Raw genomic sequence first — 26,950 nt, 5'->3', positions numbered from 1 at the left:
AGCATCCCAACTACATGAGTTCCCGACGACGGTTGAGAATCTCCTAATCTAAAAGCGCGTACGCTAACAGATTAGCCACGAGGGAGCTCTATAGAAGAAATTTGGAAGTTATTGCAAAAATCAAGATTGAAGTGCAGGAATTTGAAAAGCTACATAAATCGGTTTGAGAAAAGTCACAGTTATTAGAGAACGATTTGTTCAGTAAAATTTAAGTTCATACTAAAAGTAATTTAGACAAAATAACGTCGAAATAAGCAACATGGAGAATTTAGAATTGTCACACTGGAATGTGTAAGTTAAAAAGCCATTACAAAAACTAATTTTTGAACGACATATATATATATATAGTGACAATGCCTAGTATGGCACGTTGAGAACCTTTTAGTAAAATGACGAATACAAACGATTTATATTCGCCCAAAGGAACTACTGAAGATAGAGAAATAAAATTAAATATTTCCTTCACTTCAGCTTCTTGGATGTGATACACTCTGCGAAAGTTATGGCTGCTTTTCTCCTCAGGCTTCCGCCAGCACCGGTAACTATTTTGCAAAGGTAGAGAGAGACCTATGTTACCTTGGAAAGAGGTTATAAGTGCACATAAATATCGCCTCACTGAAAATATTACCCAGATCTCTAGGTTACTAAAGACGCAACTTTCATACCACACTACTTCGACACTGTATTAAAGCAACGTTAAGCAAAGATAAACACATTGATAACGACTGGCATTCCGAGGAAGAGCTCTCTCTGCTTTAGGTAAATAAGATAAAGTGGGACACCAGAAAGGAAAATTCAAAGGAAGTTTAAATATAAAGAACAAAAATATAAAACTGCGAGAGAAGAAAAAAAGAGCGTTGAATTGTAGCGAATATAAGTTAGGAGATACTAAATAATTTACTAACAATTGCTCGGAATTCTTCGTAAGAATATGAATAAAATTAGGAGAAATATTACGTTCAGAAATCTAAGTAGATATTTATTTATTGTGCTGATGGTATTAGGGAAATTGCTGATTGGCCAGTTGCTTGAACAAGGAATGCTTTCCCAGTCTTTGCTAGTCAGCACAGCACTTTTACGGGAAATGAAGTGGTTTTATCGGGTATAGATCTTTTTAATTAAAGAGTGGTAACTGTGACGTTAAAAGAACGTGCCATACATATGAATTTCACGTAGTTGTGTTACTTGTTACGGTAGATTCTCCTTCAACAAGTATTCGGGCAAGTGCTCGTATAAGGGTGGGCATCATATGAGTGTTTGCTACTTCTCCACTAGTAGCTACTTCACAGGTGCCACATACAAGGACGGAAGATATGGAAAGGGATTATGAGTGACGGAACCCACCAACGTGGTTTTTACAACACTTGGTGAAACACTTGATTTTCCTCGGTTGGTGTTTTAACCAACGGCGCATCATTCATCCCAGAAAACGTAAATACCGCAAGAACCATGCGTGAGCTGAAGGAGGTTTCCAAATAATTACATCCCGTGGGTGTACAAAGAGTTCACAGTTAATACTAGGGCTGGCATCATGGATTGATGTGCACAAAGTCCACATCTATTTCCACATCGTCTTACTGCACTTGCGTATTTACACTTCACGCATGAAGCGTTTCACTTTAACAAAGGATATTATATTAGGCACGCACCCTCGCAATGATTGCAGCAGAACGGAGATCCTATGCAGTTTCATCTATGATGTGTGCTGACCTGAGTCGCACATTTGTTAGATGGATTGGACTTATGGTCCTCTAGTACGGTTGCTGCCCTCCTCTGACCTGATTCCGCTCAAATTCTTTCATGAGACCAGCTTAAGCGTTTATTGTACAAGCCATTGATAAGCAGGCATTTTTGAGCATTTTATGTGGAACCTCATTTCCTCGTAGGTGTTGTGATGGTAGTAAGTAAAGGTTTCGTTGGTGTATGTTCAGCATATCATTCGTACAAAGGCATTGGTGGCGCCTGACTGGGGAGACTGAATACATTTTGTTAGGGATTAACACTCTGCCGGCGTCTCTAACTTTTCCCAGTAAATTGTTTTTCCAGATAGAGCATAAATTTGATCCTGCGCCACATGCTTCTTGCCTTCTGTAGTGTCGCTACTGATCATGTCTTATCGTTATGTGCTCTACGTGCATGATTCGGCGAACATCGGCTATTCTGTTCATTTTTCGCATGTCAGTCTCTTTACGTCAGTGTACACTGACCCCAGACCTTGCCCCTGCTTTGGGAAACAGCTTGCGTCTTATCCCTAACACTGCTTCTGGCACAATTAAATCATTCAATGTGACTTTCTCAAACACGTTTAGGATCGTTTCTTTCCGCATCTCTCGTTTGTCAGATGTGCCACGTCACAAGCCTTTTCCCAACACTTGCGACAGATTGTAATTTGCTCACGACGCCAATTTTCAATGCTACATGACAGTTTTTCTTCGTGTGTAAACTCCTCTCCCAAATGCCGTAACATATATTCTGTTACACCTTCTCAGCACCATCAACTTGAGATGGAAGGTGAAGTAAGTAATAAGAAGAATCAAATACCTGGACATGCACTAAATGAAGAAGAATACATACTTTTAGGGAACCGAAACCAAAATCTAAATGACGTTAAAAAAATTCTTAACTGCATCAAAATAGCAGAGCAAAAGCTAAAAACATTACAAGATTATCACAAAAATACATCATCACTATCAAGGCTCAAGCACGGGTAAAAGTTGTAAGAGAAAATGAAAGGCTGAGAGAGGAAAACAAAAACGGTATGATGATCTGTCAAAAATCAACCATTATAAGAAACATCTGTAAATCAGTTTTCACTTCATTTGTAGATGTTTTGAAGAAACGCCAACAGGGTGAGCAAATGAAAGCCATACAGGATACTACTACGACAATGATTCTTTCATAAAACCAAAATAAGGACAAACGGTTTCAATCTTCAGAACCAATCTAACAATAAAACTAAACTCAATAAAAGAAAAAATAACGTTACCTTAGTAAGATAAAAGGAACAGTAGTAATATAAACGCCGATTTCCGAAGAAATGGCAAAAGTGAAGACAAACAAAACATTAAAAAAACAACTTTAAATGGTGGGAAAAAAAGGAAAAGTAAGCCCTTATGATCACTTTGGCTTTCCATCTGACGTAAATAGGATAGTGTGAATACCTTAACAGATCAAAATTTTAAAGAAGCAAAATGAGAAATTAAATTCCGTTTCAGAATTGAATGCGAAGATCCCACATAGTAGTAGAAGTATCTCCATTTTTGAGAAATTGCATGCTGAGACTACTCTTACGCTTGTGCATTCGGAAGGAATGCTTTCGTCGTCGTTTTGAAGAAAGAAAAGAAACTATAATCGTTAATTTGGGAAATATAGCTCACTGGTAGAATTGAGAGGTATCTGAGAAGACGACGAGCGTATTTAGTTTGTAGGTCATGTGGGTAGAAATAAATAAAAACAAATATATAGAAAAAGAGAGAGTCGAGAGTCTGTTTAGGAAGAAAGAAAAGGAAGGTTGTTTGGGCGTTTAGGACCTTGGATGTGTATTCCGTACCTCCGTTCCTGGTCGTCGACTGGTGGTCTCCATGTCTCGGCTACTGTGTCGAATTGGCGTGGAACTTGGAATAGGTCTTTCCTGCCGTTGCTCACACTCGCGACTCGTGCACTTCACCGCTTCTCGAGTGCTACTCCCTTCTTCCGGGTCCTGGGACGTTTTTACATCAACCAAAGTAGGAATATGGCCGTCGAAATTACGGAAAAACATCCAAAGTTCGCACGTGTAGGATTCAGGAAAGTGCAAGGTAAATGGAATTCTCGACTTATTTAACAATTTGTCAACAGTTACAGAACGCTTTGGTTACATCAGATTACATAAGTTACATAAATTTACCAAGAATGAAGAATGAGGAATCGTCTACTAAAGAGAATTTTGAAATGTTTGCTGACTGTCTTATTATTCCAAGTTATGTCCGTCTCTCATCATCCACAGAAAATAAAGAAAGAAAAAAAAATAAAAAAATATAAAAAATAAAATCGTTTTTAAATCTTGATTTGTTTATATACTGAATATTAATAATATGAGGGAAATCCAATATCTCTACATTCCCGCCACTAAATCTTACTGAATGACGAAAAGAGGAACGCTGTCGTTTCAGGTCCAATTACTTATTGAACGCACTGTATTTATACTTTGTATTATATGAACTTTATGTATGTTATATACATATAAAAAAATAATTAATCACACATCACTAAAAAGAAACACTTAAATCACTAGCGTTAACAGATAATAAAATGTAGCACTAAACCAATCAATCAATCAATATTTGAAGAATAAACACACAAGAAAGTTAATTTGTCAATTTGAAAGCATCATCTTTCAATGTCTTGGATAGTTCCTGTCTTTTCTCCCGTATAAATAGTTGACGTAATCGTTAAGATACTGAAGCACATGGTCTTGTTTATAACATTGAACTTGAAACTGTAGAATGCTGAATCGGCAGAGTCTCAGCTGCAAGATAATCTACTCCAGCTTGGTCGTTGACGTAGTGAAGTTGAAGTAGCTGTCACCAGATGGCAGATGTTATCGGCTGAACTGGAAGGATGACGCTGGGCGTGATGGGGTATGGCTGTGAGCTGCTTGAAGATGTATAATTATATTTATAGTTGCAATATTTATGTCCGTGACGTGTGATAAGGTGAGTTTTACGTGCATCAAAAAAATTAGTGTGAACAAAAAGTGAGAGAAAAAAAACGTTCAGCAACATATCATGCCTTGCGTCGGTTGGTGGGCAAATTGTGAGGTTCAAATCTGAGCGTCGATATCTCTTGATGTCCATAAATCCTCTTCTTCTTAGTGATGTTATTCTGCATTGAGGTACGGAAAGGGGTTGTGGGGAGATAAGTTTTTTTTAAAAAAAAATTAATAAAGGAAAAAAAGGAATAATGATTGAAGTTATCGGAAACATGTGACTCTGTATATGTGTATCTAGGATGAAAATTAAGAAAGGGTGTGTATCAGAAAAGTGAAAAATATAGATGTTATAATATAAAGAAACAGGAATTGTAGCGAAAATTTGGCAAAGGAACACAGTTTCTAAGCCGTGGGAAAATGTAAACATGAAAATTTCCAAGATGGCTGCCATGACGCTATGAGGGAGGGATGGGAGTTTTCGCAAAGGCTCTCGGTATAGTAATGGCCGATGTTTGTTTACAAACAGAAGGATAGGAGCAAAACGAATGACAAGTTATAATGGCTGTTTTTAATTTGGGGGGAGGGGACACAAGAGTTCAAAAACAAGGATAATGATATTGGGAAAGTAAGATTTGATTAAGATAACTATTATTAGGCTTTTGAAAGGCGATTTCAAAGTCAAGGTACCTAAGCGTAAAGCCAGTGGCGTCTCGGGGGATTGGTTTTACAAAATAGTGGAATTGTGGAGAAGATTTGAAAATAAGGAAAATTAGAGTGAAATGCGGTAAGGTTATTATCCGAAGACTTACTTCCGATGAGAAACAGGGTTGAAAACTCAGGTAAGAATATCAAGGTATCGTGAAAAAAAATCAGGGAAGATAAATAAAGGAAGTGTCGTTATTTGAGGACTGTGAGGGTGGTTTTCATGAAAGTCTGAGGGTGATCGTAGTATTTCAGTAGAGGTGGGTAGGAGGCATCAGTAAAATTAGGACAATAGAGAAACATAAAAAAAGAAGAAAAAGAAAGAATTAGTATTAGTATAAGTACTTCATATTCATGATCTGACCAAATGCCCAAAATATCTAAAAAATTTCCTATTAAAATCTTAAATACAATTTCCTTAATATCATACTCTAAAGGGGGCCGGGGGGCTCATTATTTCCAACATAAACCTAACCCATTTCCTGATTAGGTTGGGAATTTAAGGTAACTAGAGGTTGGATTGGGTTTTATCGCCCAATACTCGATTCTGTTAGTAAAATTATGTTGGAAATAAAAATTGTGGGGGGGGGGAGAAGAAGGTCTCTAAATTCATAAAAATAGGTATGTCCGGTAATGATTCTCAATTTTATATGGTCGTGCGTATATACGTTGTAATATCTTCTTGATGCTGTTTCACAAAATGCGTGAATTGCTCGACATCTTAGTTTCCGTATCCGCTTTTAAGAATACACTATATAGTTGGAAATGTACGAAGATTTTACGTTAGAATTCCTTAATTCCAAGACGGTAGAAGGTGGTACTATAATCTCTGTACCAAAACTTCCGTCACTAACTATCAATTCTTCCGGAGGAGGAGGTAAACTCAAATCTGACACTGAATGTGCATCCTCATTTCTGTTCGACGTGGTGAACTTTTCTGGGGTCACTTCAGGTTCTTGATTTCTTTCTTCAATCTTCTCGTTACATTTATTCTCAAAACTCTTCATCTGCAGTGGCGTATCATCACCAATTTTTTTTCATTAAACTTTTCATTACTCTATAGAGCAAAATTAGACTTACAATTGCAATAACGGTTTGCACAATGTCTAAAACGTAGCTCAATTCTTGCAAAGAAAATTCCGTAGACGCACTACATTTTCTACAAAACCATATAAAATTGAAAATTCCATGTTCTCTTAGCAAATAAATAAGTAGAAGAGTTATGATGATATTCCAAATAATAATAATTCCCGGTATAAAATATTCATGCTTATAGATAGGCATCTTAATGGGCGTCTGGTCAATTATCGTAAATGCTGATATATTCATATGTCGGATTGAAGAACTCCAAACATCGTTAAGTAAAGATGAAACATTAAAAAATTCATTCCCTTTATACGTAGACCGTAATAGCATCAGATTATTGGAGACTAGCTGGCTCGGAAAAAGATGTAAAAATACAGGTTTTGTAAGATCATTGTCGAGACACGGAAAATCCGATCTGACGAAAAGATTTCTCTCCACAATTAATTTAGCATTGCATGGTATTCGAATTTTAAGAGCTCCGTATAATCTGGCTTCTTCTGGAACTCGAATAGTAGACACATTTTCTCTAGTCTTCAAAGTTAGAAATTCTGGTGGGTGTGTTAAAACAAACTCATGCGATTCAATGTCTATAATCTGTGCCTCTTTCGAATCATAGCACGTATGGTCACAGTTGTGTAATATTTCCCTGACTGTACTGGCAACGAAAGCTGCGTGAGCACAATTTATTAATCGAGATCGTGTCACAGTGTGTGTAGGTATCTTACATAACTTTGATTGGCTATAATGACAAGCAAGAAGGCTTGTTCCTGTTATTGGTATAAGATCTTTTTTATCTTGAACTACCATAACTAAAGGCTGGATATCAACGGTACAAGTTTGATTGTATACAGCAAACGGAAGTGGCTGCACATCATATAACTCAAACGAAGGCTGTATTTCAACGATCGGAATTTTCATCTGTAGATAAATGTACGTGTCGGTGATTGAACAAGTCAAAACATTAATTGAATAATACATTTCCAACAACGACTTATCTATGGCTAACTTATATCCATTTTTCAAAATGATATTCTCAAATTCAAATAAATGTGCGTGCAACACTTTATAAGGAATTATATTAGGGTTCAGGCTAGCATCTGTACACATCTGAATTGTCAGATCAAATTTAAAAATTTGTAGAAACTGTACAAACTGCGTTGAAATCGAATAAAACTCTTGAATGAACGAAATGACCTCTTTATGGACTCAATTTGCGAGCTTATTAAGATGATCTCCCAGATCATGTTCTTGATCCAATATTTTTGCCGAAGTTTCTAATTTTATGAAAATTATCCTGTATCTGATCTTGAAAACTTAAAAATTCTGAAGTTGTGTTCTGAATATATAAATTGTTTTTTAACAATTGTTTTTGTAAACCCAGTACAGTTTGTTCCAAATGAAATTCCTTTTTATTTATCGAATCAATAGAACTGTCAGCTACGTCACAACACCAATTCAATGCTTTCCCAATGAACCCTAGCAGTGCACGTGGAGATCTGGTTGATAATCGATGAAATCGTGGATTTGGAGGCTTTAAAAAATAATCGTTAATGTGGACTTGCAGATCATGTAAGTCTTTTGCAGCTTCGTAGACATCTGGAGCTAGAGTGTCATTTTCGTTGCAAAGCAGAGATTCAAAAAGAGAAGAAACCTTAACATCGTGCGGAAAGGAAAATGTCAAATTGAAAGATATCGGTAATGAGTGTTGGTATAAAATAACATTTGAGAGTTTACGGAAAAATAAACCAGATGTTATTTGGAACTCGGTGTTATTAGACGTCAGATGTGGGAAAGAGAAAGATAGGATAATGCACCTTAAAACAAAATAGGTTATCTGAAACACAAATTAAATATAATGAGAAATTTAGAATTTTCACATGTTCTATTGATTATTATCTCTGTTAGCCTAAGTATATATGTTCCTGTTAAATTGCGTTACTAATTTCAATGTTTCCTTTTTTTTATAGGTAAGTGGAATGCCTACTAGTTCATCTCAGTACTTCACCTAATTTTATTTTCAACAATGGAGGTAGACAAGTCATAGCTGAAACTGTTTTTGGGAGATGGTTTAATACTTCCTCTGGACCTGCACTTTAACAGAATAATGGACACAGGATTTTTTTGTAGTGGTAAAAGGTTGTACTAACATACTGCAAATTAACGTAGAAATAACTCCCTGTTAGGCCAGTAATAAACTAATCTAGGTTAAGTACATTATATATATTTTATGTTCTTGTAAAGGACAAAAAACTCATTTCGGGAAATATTCGTGCATCACTTTTTCGCAAATAGTTTGATTTTGTTTATCGAATTGTACAAAAATTATTTTTTCAAAATAATCGAGGTACTCCTCGAGATACTCCCTTACTACGTTCAAAGCAATTCTTGCAGCCTCCAATTTCGGGTAGTTAAATACTCCTGTAGCTATATTTGGAAAGGCAATGGTCGTTATGTCATTGTCCATAGCCAACTGTAGGGATTTCTCATAACACATCCTTAGGCGCTTAGCATTCTTATCATCGGGTGCAGATACATGTATAACATAATCTACAGGTAGATTATATCCTGAGGTTAATACGGCATTACCTGGGTTCAAGTGACCAATTTTCTTGCACTCCTACCTCATTTCACTTCCCGCCAAAGACTGTACCATCAAGTCTACACCTCCTCTTGGTTGCAACTGGGTGTTGGATGAATTTACGATCGCTTGTCCTGCCAGTGACGTAATAGACCCAACATACAAAGCCACTTTCCGGTTAATTTCCTTATTGACGGCAAACTTCGGTTTTTCAACATCAGCCATCGATTTGGTGTCGGGTCCGGTCTCGTCCCACGACGGAATTTCGGACATCAATTTCACATCTCGAATGAACAATAAATCCGCTTCCCCCGAACTTTCCTCTTCCTGATACTCCATCAAAAAAGAAGTGGACTCCTCCTGCTGCTGAAAATCCTTTTCTTGGACTCCTTCACCCAATATTTGTGCGTCCTGATTCTCTAACTTTTGCAAGTCCTTAGATATTCCCTTCTCAAGTGGATAATACTTCTTAAGCCGGTCTATAGAAAATGAGTCTATCTTAATCTGTCCTCTAGGTGTTCGAAACTTAACATAATAGCTGTTGTCATGTTTTTTGGACACAATTTGACCAGGTCCAAAATCCTTTCCCGAGAAAGCAGCACATTGTCCTCGTTTTCTAGACACATCAAAAATCCAAACCGCTTCACCCAGCTTGAATTCTTGTTGTATTTGCCTCTTGTCATAAGACTTCTTGGACGTCAGATGTCGGTTGTACAAATTTTCTTGGGCTTTCTCGCGTATATACTTCAGTCGTTCCAATCTGTCTTGGTTTTCCGAAAATTGACATTCCGTACCCAACATGGCGGAATGCAACAACTGAGGAGAAAAGCAGTGGAGGAGTTCAAAAGGAGAATATTTCATGCTCAAATTGCACGTGACGTTATAGGCAAAGGTCACTTCTCGTAAAAGTTCAATCCAACGTGATTGGTCAGTTTTGTCTAAGGCGATCTTCAATTGCTGTTCTATATTTCTTACTGCGATTTCAACGCTCCCAATAGAAAAATGCCCTTGAACGTCAGCGAAATGTATTTGAGTCCCCAGTATTTTACATAACTCCTTAAATAATTGACTGGTAAATGCAACACCTCTATCACAACAGATTTGAGTTGGTATCCCATACTTCAATATGACGTTATCATATATGAAAGCACTAACAGAAGCTGCATAAGCATCTGGTAGAGAACCAGTAATACAAAAACGAGTTCCTTCATCTATGACTATGATTAGAAATTTGTGGCGTAAGATATTATTACTAGGGTAGGTCCCACCAAGATCCACATAAATTCTAAAAAAAGGATGGACGCTAGGATGTGTCTGAAGACTACCGAACTGTTTTCCACTCCTCTTTTTTAGCAATTGACAAGTCACACAAGATTGGCACTTATCATACACAAATTTTTTCATATTAGGGAAATAGACAGACTTTACTAAAAGGTTGTATGTTTTCGAAAATCCACCATGGCACGCACCCAGTTTCTCACAATGCAGTTTCTCAAATACAATGTCTCGCAATTTCGATGGTACTGCTAACAAATAGACTTTACCGAATGATGTCTTATTCACTTTGTATGCTACATTATTCTTCAAAACAAAATACGATGCCTGTCTTTCATAGGCTGGATCCTTTTCTGCTTGATCCTCCAAGTGATCAATAATTTTCTTCAGTACTGCATCTTCTCGCTGTTCTTTTGCGATATCAATGAGGTCCATGTCTTCGATTAGGAAAATTCTCGTTTCAGAGGCACTCTCTTCTTCATCTTCCTTGTCGCGACTATGTTTAACAAAGCGACTCAAACTGTCGGCTTCTATGTTGTCGGTACCTTTCACATGGGCGATCATAAAATCGTAACAATCAATCTCAGACATCCAGCGTGCTAATTTACCTGTCAGGTTCTTACTGTGGCGAAGGAACGTAATAGCTTTGGAGTCCGTATGAAGATAGAAATGTCGACCCACTACGAAATATCTGAAAGATCGCAGTGCATACAGCAGAGCCAAGAGTTCCAAATGGTACACGGACAAATTTTTTTCTGAAAGGCCAACTGCTCGACTGGCATATGCGATCGGTACTAGTTCAGCTTCAGGATCGTCTGAAATAGGTTGTTTTGCTACAGCTGCGAGGCCCTTCTTGCACGCATCGGTGTAGATATGTAGATCCCTCTCTGGTTTGTATGCCATCAATGTTGGGGCTTCCAAAATTGCTTTTTTCAGAGCTTCAAAAGATTCTTGCTGCGGGGTTCCCCACTTAAAATCTTGGTCTTTTCGAAGCAGAGTTTGAAGAGGATAAGCGATTTCCGAGAAATCCTTAACATACCTTCGCAAAAAGGAGCACACCCCTAAAAAACTTTTTAAATTCTTCTTCGTGCGTGGACGTTGGAAATTCTGAATCGTGGCTAACATTCGATCCGACACTTGCACTCCAAATTTTGATAAACGATGTCCCAACACTATCAAAGAATAATGTGCGATCTTTGTCTTCTCGGGAGACAATTTTAGTCCCCGTTCTCTAAGTTTTTCAAACAGGACCTTGCACCAATGCACCATCTCGTCTACAGATGACGCGATAATGTAGAAGTCGTCCACATAATGCATAATATTTGTACTTGGAACGCCTGCTAACGTCAATTTGACCAGTCTATTAAGCGCTGCTGCGGAAGAAATGTGTCCCATAGGTAAGACACAATATTGATAACTTGACATGCCTGGTATCGAGAAGCCTGTACACTCTTTCGACTCCTCTGTAATCGGAATTTGGAAGAATCCTTTGGTCAAATCGCTCGAAGTATAAAGGAGATGTCCTGTCATACGATTGATTATGTCATCCACCGACGGTGTCGCAAAGTTCGAAGGATGGGACTGCTGATTTAGACCCGTCAGATCACTTACGAATCGGAACTGATTATTACGCTTCCTAATCAGCAAGATGGGGTGGTTCCACGGCGAGATTTTTTCCCTCAGAATCCCTTGACGAAGCATCGTGTCTAACTGCTAATTGAGTATTCCACAAAGATGATAAGGCACTGAGTAGGGCGTCTTATACACGGGTGTAGGATCGGATAGACGAATTTCATGAAGGTAGCCTCGTGCGAGTCCTATGTCCTCCTCAGACCAACTCCAAACATCAGGAAATTCTCGTATGAGACTGTAGAATCATTCTTTGTCTTTTGGAGATAGCTCGGGGTTGACATCGACACGACTAGGATCACAAAGTCGCCTGGAAAGCTCCATCTTCTCCGGGAACGGTAGGCTTTCTTCTACCGACGAAAAACTCCTTTCCTCAGGCTCCTCTGGGACCCCCTCAAAATCTTCAGCATCCCCAATATGTGTACCTTGTCGCAGTTTGATCTCCTTAATGGTGGGATTCATAACATACACCACGGGGCATCCTCCATTCACTATCGCACATGGAATAAAAATGTCCAGTATTTCTTCTATCCGGCGAGAGGGTGACAATAATAACTTTTTCCCCGAAATATCCCAACAACTGCGTAGCTTCACCAGAGTATGCGAGCGAGGTGGTAAAATCGTGTTTTCCAATACTCTAAAAATAGCCCGAGATCCCTGCGCAAGCCTAGATGTTAAGACCTTTGACAAATTAACTTCTAAATTCCTCGGAGGCAACGTTTTCGAAGGAGGGCGACCGAATCGAAAGAGAGTTAAATTTTGCTAACTGTAATCTAAAACAGCCCTGTGCTTTTCCAAAAAATCGGCGCCAATCAAAGGCCTATAATCAAAATTTGGAATAACTCTGAGTACATGAGTAAACCATTTTTTACCAATCCTAAATTTTAATAAAGCTATCTCAAAAACTTGTATAGACTTCCCTGTTACTCCCCGAAGTCTAGTATTAATACGGAAGCGTTTAGCATTTCCCGGGACCAAATTTTCCCCCAGACAACTGATCTGGCTGCCGCTGTCAATCATCAGTTCTACGTCTTTCCCGTTCATAAAAGCTGACACATGAGGCAATTCGTTAAAGGACACTATAGGGACTGTAACGCAACCCTGAGTAGATTCGTCCCGACCATCTACTCTGCGTGTTTAAAGAAGGCATACGACAATATCTCGCAATATGATTGGGTAATTTGCATTTGTAACAAATAATTTGGCCTCTATCCGGAGTCGAACCCTGACCTGGCGAAGAATTACTATTACTTGAAGACGCAAAATCACTGCTAGACTTTTTATTAGTATCAGCATTATTATTCTGACTTCTGTTGTTTTGATTACCGTTCCGTTTTCCTTGGTAATCATGACCTACATTTTTCGGCTGATTAAACTGCTTTTTCCTATACTGAAAATCATCGCTTCTTTCACAATTTGTTGAAGGAGCTAAGGCTGAAATCTGCAGCGTCAACTTTGACAGTTGTTGCTGTATGTCAGTTAACGGGTCGATTACCGGTTGGTTCTGTTGAGTCTGCTGGTTTTGCAAGTATGCTGACTGCGTATTATACGGTTGAGTAGTAATCGGACTTTGAACCCTTACTTCAGCATTATTCTGAGTATTAGCATCTATGCTAGCCGGAGAAAATAAAGACGACTGCAAAACAGCAGAATTCTTTTTCAAGAATTTCTCTAATTCCTTACGCTTCAGTAACAATTTAGTCCTTTCCTCGATAATGAGATCGTTCAAAAGGTCGCTGACCGTGTTATACTCCTTTCGTACTACAACTTTAAAGTAATCGGGTAAAAGTCCTTCCACAATGAATTGTAATAGTTTCTTTTCATCGGCAGTCGGGTCTGCGCGTAAAATCAAATCCTGCTTCGCATAAACATACTCTAGAACGGATTCTGATTCATTCTGTTCACGGGCTCGCATCTGAGCTTCAGATAATTGTGGCACCAAATTGTCCTTAAAAGCATTTATAAAAGCTTGCTTGAACTGGTCGTAAGTCATTTGGGCAAATTCTGGCTTTCTTTCTATGCCAGCAAACCAGTTTTCAGCGGGGCCACGGAGTAGGCTCCCCAGCACCAATTTTCGTCTCATACAATCCCATGAATTAATGCTAGCGATGGTCTCATATCGTCTGATGTACGTGTTTACATCGTCACCCAACCGGGCATAAAAAGGCTCCGGTTTCACAATCGTGCCGTGCATGGACGGAGGTGCATCATTTCCTCCTGTAGCCATACTGCTAGAACTAGAACCACGAACAGTTACGTCTAAAGAATCAGGAGAAATATCCAAAAATGATTCCGAAAATTCTAGCTTCTTTTTAAGTTGCTCTAAATAATTACGTGTGAATTTAGTCGATTTAGGAGACGAACAGGCCGCGGGATCGAAATAGACAGAATCACTTAAGTTAAAAATATTCTCTAAAGGTATCAAAAATTCGTCCGCTAGTCTTCGCAACATATAACACAAGTAATAAAACTATTGGGCACAAGTCAAGACCTTAAATATGCTATACCTACACTAAAAACTAAATACAACACACAAAACATACACAAGAGGTATTGGGGCTGCACCACTCTCCGAAAAGGAGAGAAAAAGAAAGGTAATTATAGAATATCATAAGGAAGATTGCTCAAAAATAAAAAAAAACAAAGAAAACTAGTTTCATAGAGGGTTGGTGGCGGGGGAGTTGGAGGTGATTCTAAAAAGCCTTAAAAATGAAGAGAAAACAGTTTAGAGGTTTGAAAGAAAACTAGCATTAATCACCATCTTACGCTGATGAGAGAAAAAAGATCAGCATTTCCATCATCTTACGCTTGTGCATTCGGAAGGAATGCTTTCGTCGTCGTTTTGAAGAAAGAAAAGAAACTATAATCGTTAATTTGGGAAATATAGCTCACTGGTAGAATTGAGAGGTATCTGAGAAGACGACGAGCGTATTTAGTTTGTAGGTCATGTGGGTAGAAATAAATAAAAACAAATATATAAAAAAAGAGAGTCGAGAGTCTTTTTAGGAAGAAAGAAAAGGAAGGTTGTTTCAGCCTTTAGGACCTTGGATGTGTATTCCGTACCTCCGTTCCTGGTCGTCGACTGGTGGTCTCCATGTCTCGGCTTCTGTGTCGAATTGGTGTGGAACTTGGAATAGGTCTTTCCTGCCGTTGCTCACACTCGCGACTCGTGTACTTTACCGCTTCTCGAGTGCTACTCCCTTCTTCCGGGTCCTGGGACGTTTTTACATCAACCAAAGTAGGAAGATGGCCGTCGAAATTACGGAAAAACATCCAAAGTTCGCACGTGTAGGATTCAGGAAAGTGCAAGGTAAATGGAATTCTCGACTTATTTAACAATTTGTCAACAGTTACAGAACGCTTTGGTTACATCAGATTACATAAGTTACATAAATTTACCAAGAATGAAGAATGAAGAATCGTCTACTAAAGAGAATTTTGAAATGTTTGCTGACTGTCTTATTATTCCAAGTTGTGTCTGTCTCTCATCATCCACAGAAAATAAAGAAAGAAAAAAATATAAAAAATAAAATCGTTTTTATATCTTGATTTGTTTATATACTGAATATTAATAATATGAGGGAAATCCAATATCTCTACACTACGGACATGTTGCATGCTATCGTTCCCAAGAAAAAAGACGGGCGCACTATAACAATACTGAACATTAAAACCTGTAATGTTCTAAAGCGAAAGAAAAAATATGCATCCCATGCAAGATAAGAAGAAAAGAATCCAAGGTTCAAAATGAGAGTGCATGCCTAATATACAAAACAATCAGAGAAACAGTAATGGCAAAATTTGATTATAGAAAATAAACTTACAAAGATACCAAATTTAAGCATATAGAAGGAACCGAGAAAAATGACAACCTAAAAATATCACATTAAACAAAGAAGAGATCCTCTTCCCAAATAAAGTACAACAAACAGAGGATGCAAACAATTACAGCAAGTAGAGCTAAAAAACGAGGAAGTGCATAATCAAAACCAAAAATAAAACAAAAAATACAGGTCAACAAAAACTGGAGATTGGAAAAGAGAATGATAAGAGAGCTTAGAAAGAAAACTAAGAAAAAACGAAAGCTGAACATCTGAGTAATACAACTATTTCATCCCTAGTATGAAATAAAACAGGGAAAACAGAAATATATCAATATGGTTGAAAAGGACGCAACTAAGGAAATAATACACAAAAATGAAAATTACGAAGGTATAGATCCAACAAAGATATATTTGGACTTTGACACAAAATCACAAATCTTAAGACCAGTATTGCGAACATCTGGTCTAAGATGTGTAGTGAGACATCTTTGTCCAAATGGGGACAAAATAACATTTCCTAGCCTTGAAGTCACGATTTAGTTTTCTTCACACGGGATTGGAATCATTTCATCTTTTGGAAATCGTTGAACTCTACGAAACAAGGAGCCGAGGAATCTAGTAGATAACGTACAAAATAGTTCGAACAAATCTATGGGAGATTGGTGTTTAGAAATTAGAAAGAGTTGCCAAACTGCTAGCAAATAATTCACAAATGAAACTTATTATTAGAAACTAAATCGCCTTTTTACAACTAAATGCTCAAAGAGCAAAGAGAGTCATAGATGAATTAAGCAAATGCGATGAGTATTACGACCTAGACATAAATTGTATAAAAGAATGCTACAGGAGAAACTAAAACATTGTGAATATAGCATTCACAACAAAAATTTGTATAACCGGATAGGCTTCAAAACGAACTATAGTAGTCCACAATAAGCAAATATCTACTCTAAATATAATGCAACACTGTGGTAAATAACAAACATGCTGGAAAAAACATATTTTCATAAAATTCGTATCAGGCAGGAAACTTCTACTTTCAATTCGACCACGTAATTAGAGCATATGTAAAAAAGAAAATGGCCAGCATTTGATATCATTATAGAAATGGGAACTTAGTTATAATGTTGGATTCAAATACCAAGTCTCCATTATGCATAAGGAAGTAACGGACAAAACAGTAGAGGTACTAGAAAATATAATCTTCGCGTTCTCAACGTATAAGTAAATTCTGCCATCTTTAACAATGAAGCACGAGAAAAATCTAACATAGATGTTACACTAGCGTCCAAATATCTCGCCAGAGATGCATATGATTAGAAGGTGCTAGAATATTGAAGAAATAAAGGAAAATACCCTAACGGCAAGTTAGAACTTTGAGGAAATAGAACGCAAAGAATTCACAAACAAATATTTCTACAAACTATAGCAGAAGACATTGAAGAACTAACAAACTCAATTACAAACAATGTAACAGAAATGGTATAAACAATAACACAAACAGTAATTTTTAAAAGCAGATAGAGTGTACCCTTCTGGAACGGAAATTTTACGCGACTAAAAGGAATATAAAGAGCATACAAGGAAAGTTACCAAAGATCGTTAGATCAGATACTAAAAACAAACAAAACGATTGGAAAGATACATACAGGCAAAAGGAACTTTGAAGAAGGAATTACAAAAATCGAAAGAAAGTAGCTGGGAAAAGTATGTTAGAAATAATCTAAGATTATATATACGGGAGCATGTCATACAAATTACCTAATGTAGATAAAGAAACCAAAAATGGTCACATTAGAAAAAGACGATTAGATTAGGATGACGACCATTAAGAAAAAAACAATGAACCTCTTAATAAACACACTTCCCAGACGATGACATAGAAAAGGATAATAATGAAAACCAAAACCACAAAGAACTCAACAACGAATACAATCTGATTGACGTAGATATATTGGAGCAAGTTACAAATGATGAAATCGGTAACATATTAAAGACACTAAGGTAAAGGTACCAGGACCTGAAAACATGACAGCAAAAATTTCTACAAACATAAAGGATTATTCAATAACGTAGTTCACGAAATTGTATACGAAATCATGGCTGAGGACATCTTTTTGAAACAATGGAAAGATTAAGAATTAATCATAATAATAAAAAGGACAGAAAATATCGAACGAGGCCGAAGGCTTACCGACCCATTTCCTTATTGAATACACTAAATAAAATGTTTGAAGTCATAATTCATAAACTAAAAAAGTCAGACCTAACATTGGCGATTGTGAATTACAATGCAACTTTAGAAAAGGAAAATCTGTAGACGATGCGCCTAAGAAATTTATGAACTGACAGAAATTTCAAAAACTCTCTTATGTAAATCACTGCTCTGTTTGCAGATACTTCTGATGCCTTCGAAACAAATGGTAGCCTTCATTGTTTAGAAGTCTAAAATATTTTTTTAAAAAATCCATCAGGGAATACTATAGAAATAGAGCTGTATATTACCAGGCACAAATGTTAAGAAGCAATCACCGAAAGAATGTCCTTGGACAAACTTTTTGGGTTATCACGTTACAGCAGTGTCTAAAGAAATTACGTAAATTAATACAAACAGCAGAAATTGTGGCTCATGCAATGACGTCTCCATAAATTTCATCGAAAATTTTAGAAGGAAAATATAATCACAATGAAGTTAAAGTATCTGGTGAAATAACAATAAATTACAAATATCTGGTAAAGAAAACTAAATATATGTTGTTTCACAAAATGTTTGTAGAGAGGGTCAATTATAAAAATGAAAAAAATAAAGGAATTATACAACAAAACTGTTTACGATAAATTTTAACGAAATAAGGAACCTTAGTACGTATCTACGTGCTTTCATGTCAATATAATAATAATAATGCACAACACCGTAAGTATAGACCATAGGGCAGAGGAAATTCTAATACCACTAAAGATAACCCGAACTTAACATAAACAACTTTGGGCGCAACAATGGGATAAGCAAGCATATCTGCGGACAGAGGATTAGACAAAATATGCATCTAGCAGTGGATAAAACATAAAGAAGCATCGTAATATGGTTCATTGGAGCAAATAATACAACTTCTCTAGACCAGCTACTGATAATAATAAGAACACCACGATTATCAATTAAGTATCAGAAAATGAGCGGCAAATTATTGCCTACGAAGAATGATCTGATTAAGTTACAAATTACAGCCGAACACGAAAGAAACAACAGAAAAGCTAATGTTAAAGCTTGACAAGAACAATGTACCCTTGGAGGAACCGGAAGAAGAGTGTTTAACTTAATCAGTTATCAAAACTGCCTAGAGATGACTAACATAAAATCTATACAGGGAGTCAAATTCTCTCTGACCTGAGATGCTCCCTACAAAATTTATTTACACAAAATAGAAATAGCTGCAAACACCGTGTGAACGTGGAGAGGGAGAAATAACTCAGAGACATTTTGTATTAAAATGTATCTGGATTTCACAAGTGGAAGAGTTGAGAAGGTCCCTAGAACATTATACTATGACAGAAATTATAGAGGATGAAGAACTTCTTAACAGCCTAAATAAGTTAACAGCTGAAACAAGTACTGCAAAACTATTTACATCAACTGACAACGAACAAGAACTCCTTTAAAGCAACATTGGACACATAACATGAATTCAAAGTGGCATGAATGTAGATGAATTTACAGTGTAGGAAATCTCTGTTGGTGAAAAATCATGCAGAAAGCTGAAATAACGGGGAAAATGAAACAAGGAAAAATAGACTAATTGTACTCGTACAAAACCCAAAATCATTCACAAGATACAAATTTTGAGAGTCCGAAATAGCGCTGGATGGTTGAGGTCGTCTTTCCGTTACCAGAGCATGTGAAGCAACACAGTGACACTTTCAAGAAACAAAGTTAAAACACACATATACCAGTGAACCAATAAATATTAAGCTATGAGAGTAATGGATTGTGAAGTGAAACCAGACCTAAATTCTAACGTAATTTAAAGAGAAAAGAAAATACTAATGCAGGTGATAAAACAGCTAAAACCCGAAATTTAAACCAAATGCTGTGAACGAAAAAAAGTGAAAAGTACCAAAACAAAACACTTAAGATGTCATACAGGTAAAATGACAAAATCACAGAAGAGATCATTATAATTAAACTATTGTTATCTTTGTCTTTTTTCTCTGTAGGTCTTATTCTAAAATTTACTTTTGTTCGTGCATGTAAAAGCAGTTAAAATTGTAACAAAAATTATTAATATTGACATGTGATTCCACAATATTAAATATAAATGATGAGAACATCAAGAGAGGGCTAAAATTGACGATAAAGCTCATGAAATAAATAATTCTGTTACACCTTGTATATTTATTTTGCAATGAATTCATTTACTAGAAGTTCGTACTATAGCCAATGTCAGAATCAAACCATATATTTTAGTTCCTTTATACTGAGTCTGAAATACACCTTCACTCACAATATTGGTTTTCAGATACGAATTCAAACTTAAATCGGTCTCATAAGTTCCTGCAACTTACTTTATACTAACTACTTAGTTAGCAGTGAACCTGGATTGCAAGTTCGCACGCAATTCATTCCAAACGTGCTGCAGGTTTATGCTAAAGTATAATGATTCCATTATGTAACATTTATTATTTCGATGCCGAAAATTATAATTTCGAGGTTTTTTGTGGGGGGAGGGGCGTTAAGTACACTTCTCTTGATGCTCATTTAAGAATATAACGATGTTGAAATGCTTTATTATATGAGGTCACTCTTTCGCCCATCTGGTGTTTCACTTACTTTTTCATCACAGTTTCCACTAACCACTACTCACAAGCGAATCATCGATTACTTATCGTAACTTGTACAAACGTATCGTAACTTGTACGTATCGTAACTTGTGATTCAAAAAAGAATCTAACTTCTCTATAGTTTTGAGAGTTTCTCTGTTAGTTTGGATTCCTCCATTAGTACTTGAAACTTTGAATCTTATTTGTGTGATGACATAAAATTCAAATTTCACTCTTCATAACAGCTAAAACTGATTTATCTTGTTAGTGTATGCGGTTTGATTCATTTCAGTACATCATATAAATATAGATCCCACAATTAATCACAAACACTAAAGCAATACTCAACTTAACTAATCCAGAACGGGAAACTCAAGCATTATATATCAGATTATCATAATTAAACCATCGCTCTCCATAATGTTCTGAAGGCATAAGTAGTCGAAGTAGTTCAAGCTAAGTACGAGTATATTTGAAAATACGCAAAAGCGATTAGCGCACTAAACGAGCTTAGTGTCATTGTCACTACCAGTTGCTGTACAACGCAAATCAAGCGCGGTATGTTAGAACAGCACCATTAATGTGAAATGATATAAGAAAAAGGTCGTAATTACCTCTTCTGTGTGTCTCGCAATATTCATTAATAGATCTTTTATTTGTGGCTTACTAAGTATTGTGCATGTTATGGCTGAAACGAAAACGGTAGAAAGTCGCGAAAATTGCGCAGCATAGCGAAACGTAAAACTTGCAAAGATCAATTATAACTGCTGTGCCTGTTCTCAAACTAATATCTAGATTATGCATTGCGTTCGATCTCCATGTTCCACAAGAATCTGCTCTGAGCACTTTTCATTGCAAAAGTACTTGGTCTATGGTCTCGTAGCCTGGAAGTGTTGAATAATATTTTGACGCAAAATGTCCTAAGTAGAAATATGTTCCTCATACGATATTTTAGATACTACCACAATTAAAAGCTACAGCGGTTAAATCGGGTACTAGAGCTAGACACGGAAAGACAAAAGAAGAAAAAAGTCTAATAATCATTTCGATTTTGGAATGTAGGCGCATAATATGCTGCAGGTTAAACTAACTGTCAGGTACTCCAATTTGTAAGGCCTCGACATTGCGGCAACTCAGGAATCTTGAACCTAGTTACCATATTCGCATATACTCAGGAATGACGAACCTCCTCATTGATCCATGTGAATCATCACCTTAAAAGGAGGTCACGATGATGAACTAAGCAATCACCCTTACCACACTGTAAATTTTTGTAAGTGTATTTCTTTTTCATGTAAGAAATACTGATTTTCCTTACTCTATATGCTGCAGTTGTAGGTGTTCAGTATCTAATTCTGTAGCCCATCTACGTAAAAGTGGACTACATTATTTCACACATTTTCTTATGAGCACCAAACGTCCCTGCGAATGTGATGCAAATTTGTATACTTGCGGAATGAAGTCGATGTTATGGTGTTCTCTTGTATGGATACCAGTGTAATACTTTCTCTAGAATTTTCCAGGCAGTCGCATATATCATATACAGATTTTTTTGAAATAGATTTTGATGTGCCAGTCTACTACATTGCTGTTAACAGACTTCTTCAAGATTACAGCAGCTACGTTATGAACTTACTGCTATGTCACTGTCTTACACCCTATTTAGTCTAATCTTAGCATACCGGTCTCCTCAAATTTCTCACTATTCTTTTCAAACCACAAGTTGTACAGGAGACCACGACGTAACTCATTTGTCGGCAATATTTACAAATGTCACGCGCACTGTAGTGAAGTTCAACTAATACACCCATTGTTGTAATGTCAGCACCATGCTATACTGTTCAACAAATATTCAACCAGCCACTACTAGCCTAGGGCGAAGATTGGCTGAACCAAAATTTTTGGTCAGTTCAGCATCGAGGCTATGTGAGATAAGAACTTCCAGCCTAACCTCGAATCCCCATTACATAAGATCTCAACTGAAGTACAACCCAGGGCTTCTACACCGAAGGCTTCTACACTAATCACATTCTACAAAGAGTTACTCCGGACGAGAAATCGGTGCAAGTGTTTCAAGAAGATGAATTCCAGCGCTACTAAGCACCAGAAGTGTAAACCTCTTCCTCTCTCCAAAATGCACCAACCGCGTTAGCGATACCCTTAAAAGTGAACACATAACACGTGCATTGCCACTACACCATGAGGTATTTAAAACATTACTAATCAATATTATGAGACCCGCAGGAGAGATAATTACTGCCTTTTTTATAGATTTTAATAAACAGTGCCTTTTTTGGCGTTGTAAATTCATAATTTCCTCTGATGACGAGAACTGAGGGTGAAAAAAAAATGGAGAAAACTAAATGATAATATTCGGCGAAGAAATGTAAATTTCTGTTATATGAATTTGTTACCTTATTTTTATCCTGTATACAAATCAGCTCGTTGCTGATGAACACACTGTTTCTCTCGGCTGCCTTTGCTAAGTGTAAGTTCCGGTGCTAGTGCACAATCTGAGACCATCATTTTTTAAAGTTTACAATAGAAATTTCTATTCTTATTTAAAAAGACGAATCAGCAATCAAAATGGATAGGAATCTTACCTGTGACATGTCTAATAACGTAAAAAAATATTAACCTTTCAACCTCCATGAGGCAACAACGCTATGCCTCACTGGTTTTATAAATTTGTGTCTTCTGGCTCTTATGGACGCCCACTTTTATTTATCATTTATTTATTTATTTTATTATTATTTTTTTTGTTTTGTTTTCGAAGATTATACACATACAGTATGCAGAATCAGTCCAAGTAAAACTAGAAAAATCAAAATTATGTTTAAGCCCCAGGGATATAGTTTTTGTCAATACATTGTGGCAGTTCAAGGGTTAACAAATGTGGAAGGCATTTGTCTATTAAGAAGAAATTACAAACTGGAATCTCGTCAGTACAGTATATTAACTAACAATGTTCTAATATTTTTTAGAATTAAATGTGACCATGAATTTTTAAAATGCACAGAAGAAATACTTACTGTCATATTTCATACTACCTTCGTCCACACGATATCCACCATCGCCCTCACCCATATCGCTGGTGCCGATTTTACCGACATGCTACCGCACCAGCAGACCAACGTCATGCTTTTAGAAGCACTAAGCTTAGCTCAGGAATCTCTGCCACGGTTGACGGCAAAAACAATTAGAATCGCGGCAGAGATTCGTGACCTCAGCTCTACAATTCTTGTTTTTAGTGACCATTTAGCAAAGGTTTGTTACTTCTCAAGGTTCTGTATTAATAACAAATGTGCACATCCTGCGTCTTTACCCACATCAGTTAAGGTCTCCTAAAGCGAATCTGCACACAGGAACACATAAGAAAAAACAGGTAAAGCGTCGAAAGTATATTTTGTGAAGTAAGGAATAATCATATCATAAATTCATGTATGGTTCCAGATTGTACATCTGTACGAATTACCGTACTTCACGTTAGTTCAGGGTGAAAAAAGCATTCGTACAATACAAATAAGAGGTAACGACTGTATCGCCGGACCAATTTTAGAAAATTTACCAGATGAATTGGAGAATTTATCCTGGTTTTTGAGGAAGAGTAAGTGAAAGTCTGGTGAGGGAAATATTTTAAAATAAGAAAATACTTGATCTTGTTAGTTGTTTTTTTATGCTGTAAGCGGTGTTATATGTGGAAGCAGAAGGGACTATTTGGAGAAGAGGTACATTTATTATGAGTTATAGTGAAACGCAGTGTGGAAATGGTGCGTAAATAACAAGGTTTCGATACTTTTTGCAAGGCACTTAGTATCTCGCCCCAAATGTGCAACACATAGGACCGGCATTTTGACATATAAATTTTTCCACTAGCCTTGTTTGTGGATACCCACCGCGGCTCACGCGCCTGCTCCATACGGGGCACCTCCTTGCTGCCACTAAGGACCCTGCTGCGCTTCTCCCGACTTGGTTAGATGGCATTCGTGCTTTTTAGTGGCAACCTAGCGTAAGTTGGTTCGTGTTTTATGCAGTATTTTTTTGTGCCATACATCCACTGTATTTCGAATAATCTGTACCAAGTGAGCCAGGTTCGCATTCTACTATTTTCAGGGAGAAATTAAATCACACAGCACTAGAAATAGTAATAGTAGCAGGAACGGACCCTCAGGGGTTGGTTGGGTTCTGTTCTAGACATGGAATTTGTAAATTAGACTTGCCCATTTTTCTTCTATACATTTTACAATATGTTGATTCGTATAGTAAAACAGCACCCATATATATCCATATGATCATTAGCTATAACAAACCACCTTGTTAAAGGTAAGAATTAGAAAGAAAGCACTCACTTGATAACCGCATTTCGTATGATTTGGCGGAGTCTGGATTAGTGATGGGTAAATTCCCGGGAAGATATTTTTCGGGAATATTCCCTGGGAATATTCCCGGTAAGATTCCCAAAATGGGAATTTACCCGGGAATTTATGTTCAATCAGAAAGAAAATTGCATTCTATTACTATATTATGATTTCAAAGTTGAATTAATTTTTATATCACAGCATATTATTATTGTTGTCGACAGAGGATTCTTTAAAATGTATATTCTGAACGGTACTATGTTACTTTATTAACACTTTATTATATTTAGAGAGTACGCATAAATTTTTATTTATTTACAATATGTTCTATCAATTAAATATGTGTGAAAAATTATACAGTAAGAGTTTAAATTTATATGTAAGTGGATTTGCTCAACTTGACTCTATTACTGATATTATAAACACATTAAATTTATAAATGTTACAAACCAATTAGATTAGGTAAATGCTAGAAGATACATGTCTCACCAATTTATCAACATTTGCACATGCATATTTATGTTCACAAAATTTGCAAGATACTTACTTATCTTTATAGTTTAGCACGTAACATTGCCATACACGACCTTTCATTCTACCTATTTCTCGAAATTCCATACGTTAATTCACATGTAAAAGAAGTCCGAGTACTTCTTCAGAAATTCGAGTCAGAGAGAGGAGACAGACCGACGTCTATTACTAATGGTGGTTCAGGGTTTATTAATAGTACTTCATCTCTATATCTACATAATTCTAAATTACTTTACAAAATGGTTCCTTTTCATCGTTTGTTCATTAGTATTTTGCTAATTTTGGCTGTTCTTTAGCATTGGAGGCCAGCTTTTGCACCTACTTTTTTTGCGATATCCTATTCCGATGCGTTTGTTTTATGGTTTCATACGTTAAATTACGTTACCAACATTAAATTCAGACAGCGTTGCAGAGCGGGCGTTAGCGAATGAAGGCGGGTTAGAGCCCCGCATGGCACGTTGTTTTCTATCTTCGTTACCAACAATTCACTTTCTTTTCTCACATAAATCACTTCCACTTTCCTTTCCGTTTTGTATAAATCCCCTACTGCCCTAAAAAAATGTGTTCGATTCTTTCTTGACTACTCTTCCGTAAATCATCTTACTTTTTGCTAGTTTTGGCCCCCCAATTTTAAACAATTACCTCACTTTTTAGTGGAAATGAAAATGGAACAAAAATATATTGTTAGTTATATAAAGTACAGTCAAAGAATTTTAAATTTTTTAACCTCCAAAGTCGCTAAAACCTAGAATTAAATCATAATATATTAAAATAAAGTAATTAGTCATATGGTTCTTATAATTTGGAAGATAAAGTAAAGAAATGGAAATAAATTCCTTCCCGGGAATTTATAGGCCAGGGAAAAAACCCGGGAATATTCCCATTTTTTAAATTCCTTCCCACCGGGAATATTCCCACTGCCCATCACTAGTCTGGATAATGCCTACAATTTTATTCTCAAATGAAGTAACATATGTCTTACCTAGAGTTTACAAATTTATGTGCCCCTAAAATAGGATATCACTTTGATTTGAAATCTGAAAAGCACCACGAACTTACAATTATTTATGAAGAAACGACCAAGAACTCTGAATCATCTATGCACAGAACTATAGGGCACCCTCTCTCCAATGTTGCCAAGACTAACGCAGAGAGTCACTAAGTGGAACATGAAAATACTCCAACCTCAGTGAAAAATCGCTAAAAATAATTCTTAAAATCATTGAAAAATTTGTGCAAATACTGCAAATAATTATAATAATAATATAAATGTATCCTCATCTCTCAAACCACTAATGGAACCGCAATGGCTCAGAGGTGGAGCGTTCAGCACTGGTGTATGGAGTCCCTGATTCGATCCGAGCTCGCGTCAAATAAACTTTGTGGTGGATAAACACCGTGTGCGGGCCTTTCCTCGGAGTTCTCCCGTTCCCACTTTGTTCATCCCACCATTTCATTCTTT

The 26,950-nt window shown here is 36.7% G+C and overlaps 1 protein-coding gene across 1 annotated transcript in view; it reads right to left on the bottom strand.

Annotated features, from left to right (window-relative positions):
• LOC145675692 (uncharacterized) overlaps positions 1-26,618 on the bottom strand; it is a 40,266-nt gene extending 13,648 nt beyond the window's left edge. Inside the window, exon 1 of the mRNA XM_081746296.1 lies at positions 26,471-26,618. The gene's annotated coding sequence lies outside the window, so the exon portion shown is untranslated. The remainder of the gene's footprint in view (positions 1-26,470) is intronic.
• Between the last annotated feature and the right edge of the window lie 332 nt (positions 26,619-26,950).

Source organism: Thermobia domestica, chromosome 18, assembly GCF_964235325.1.
Source record: "Thermobia domestica chromosome 18, izTheDome1.hap1.1, whole genome shotgun sequence".
Taxonomy (NCBI): Eukaryota; Metazoa; Arthropoda; class Insecta; order Zygentoma; family Lepismatidae; genus Thermobia; species Thermobia domestica.
This window is presented reverse-complemented; position numbering and strand designations above follow the sequence as displayed.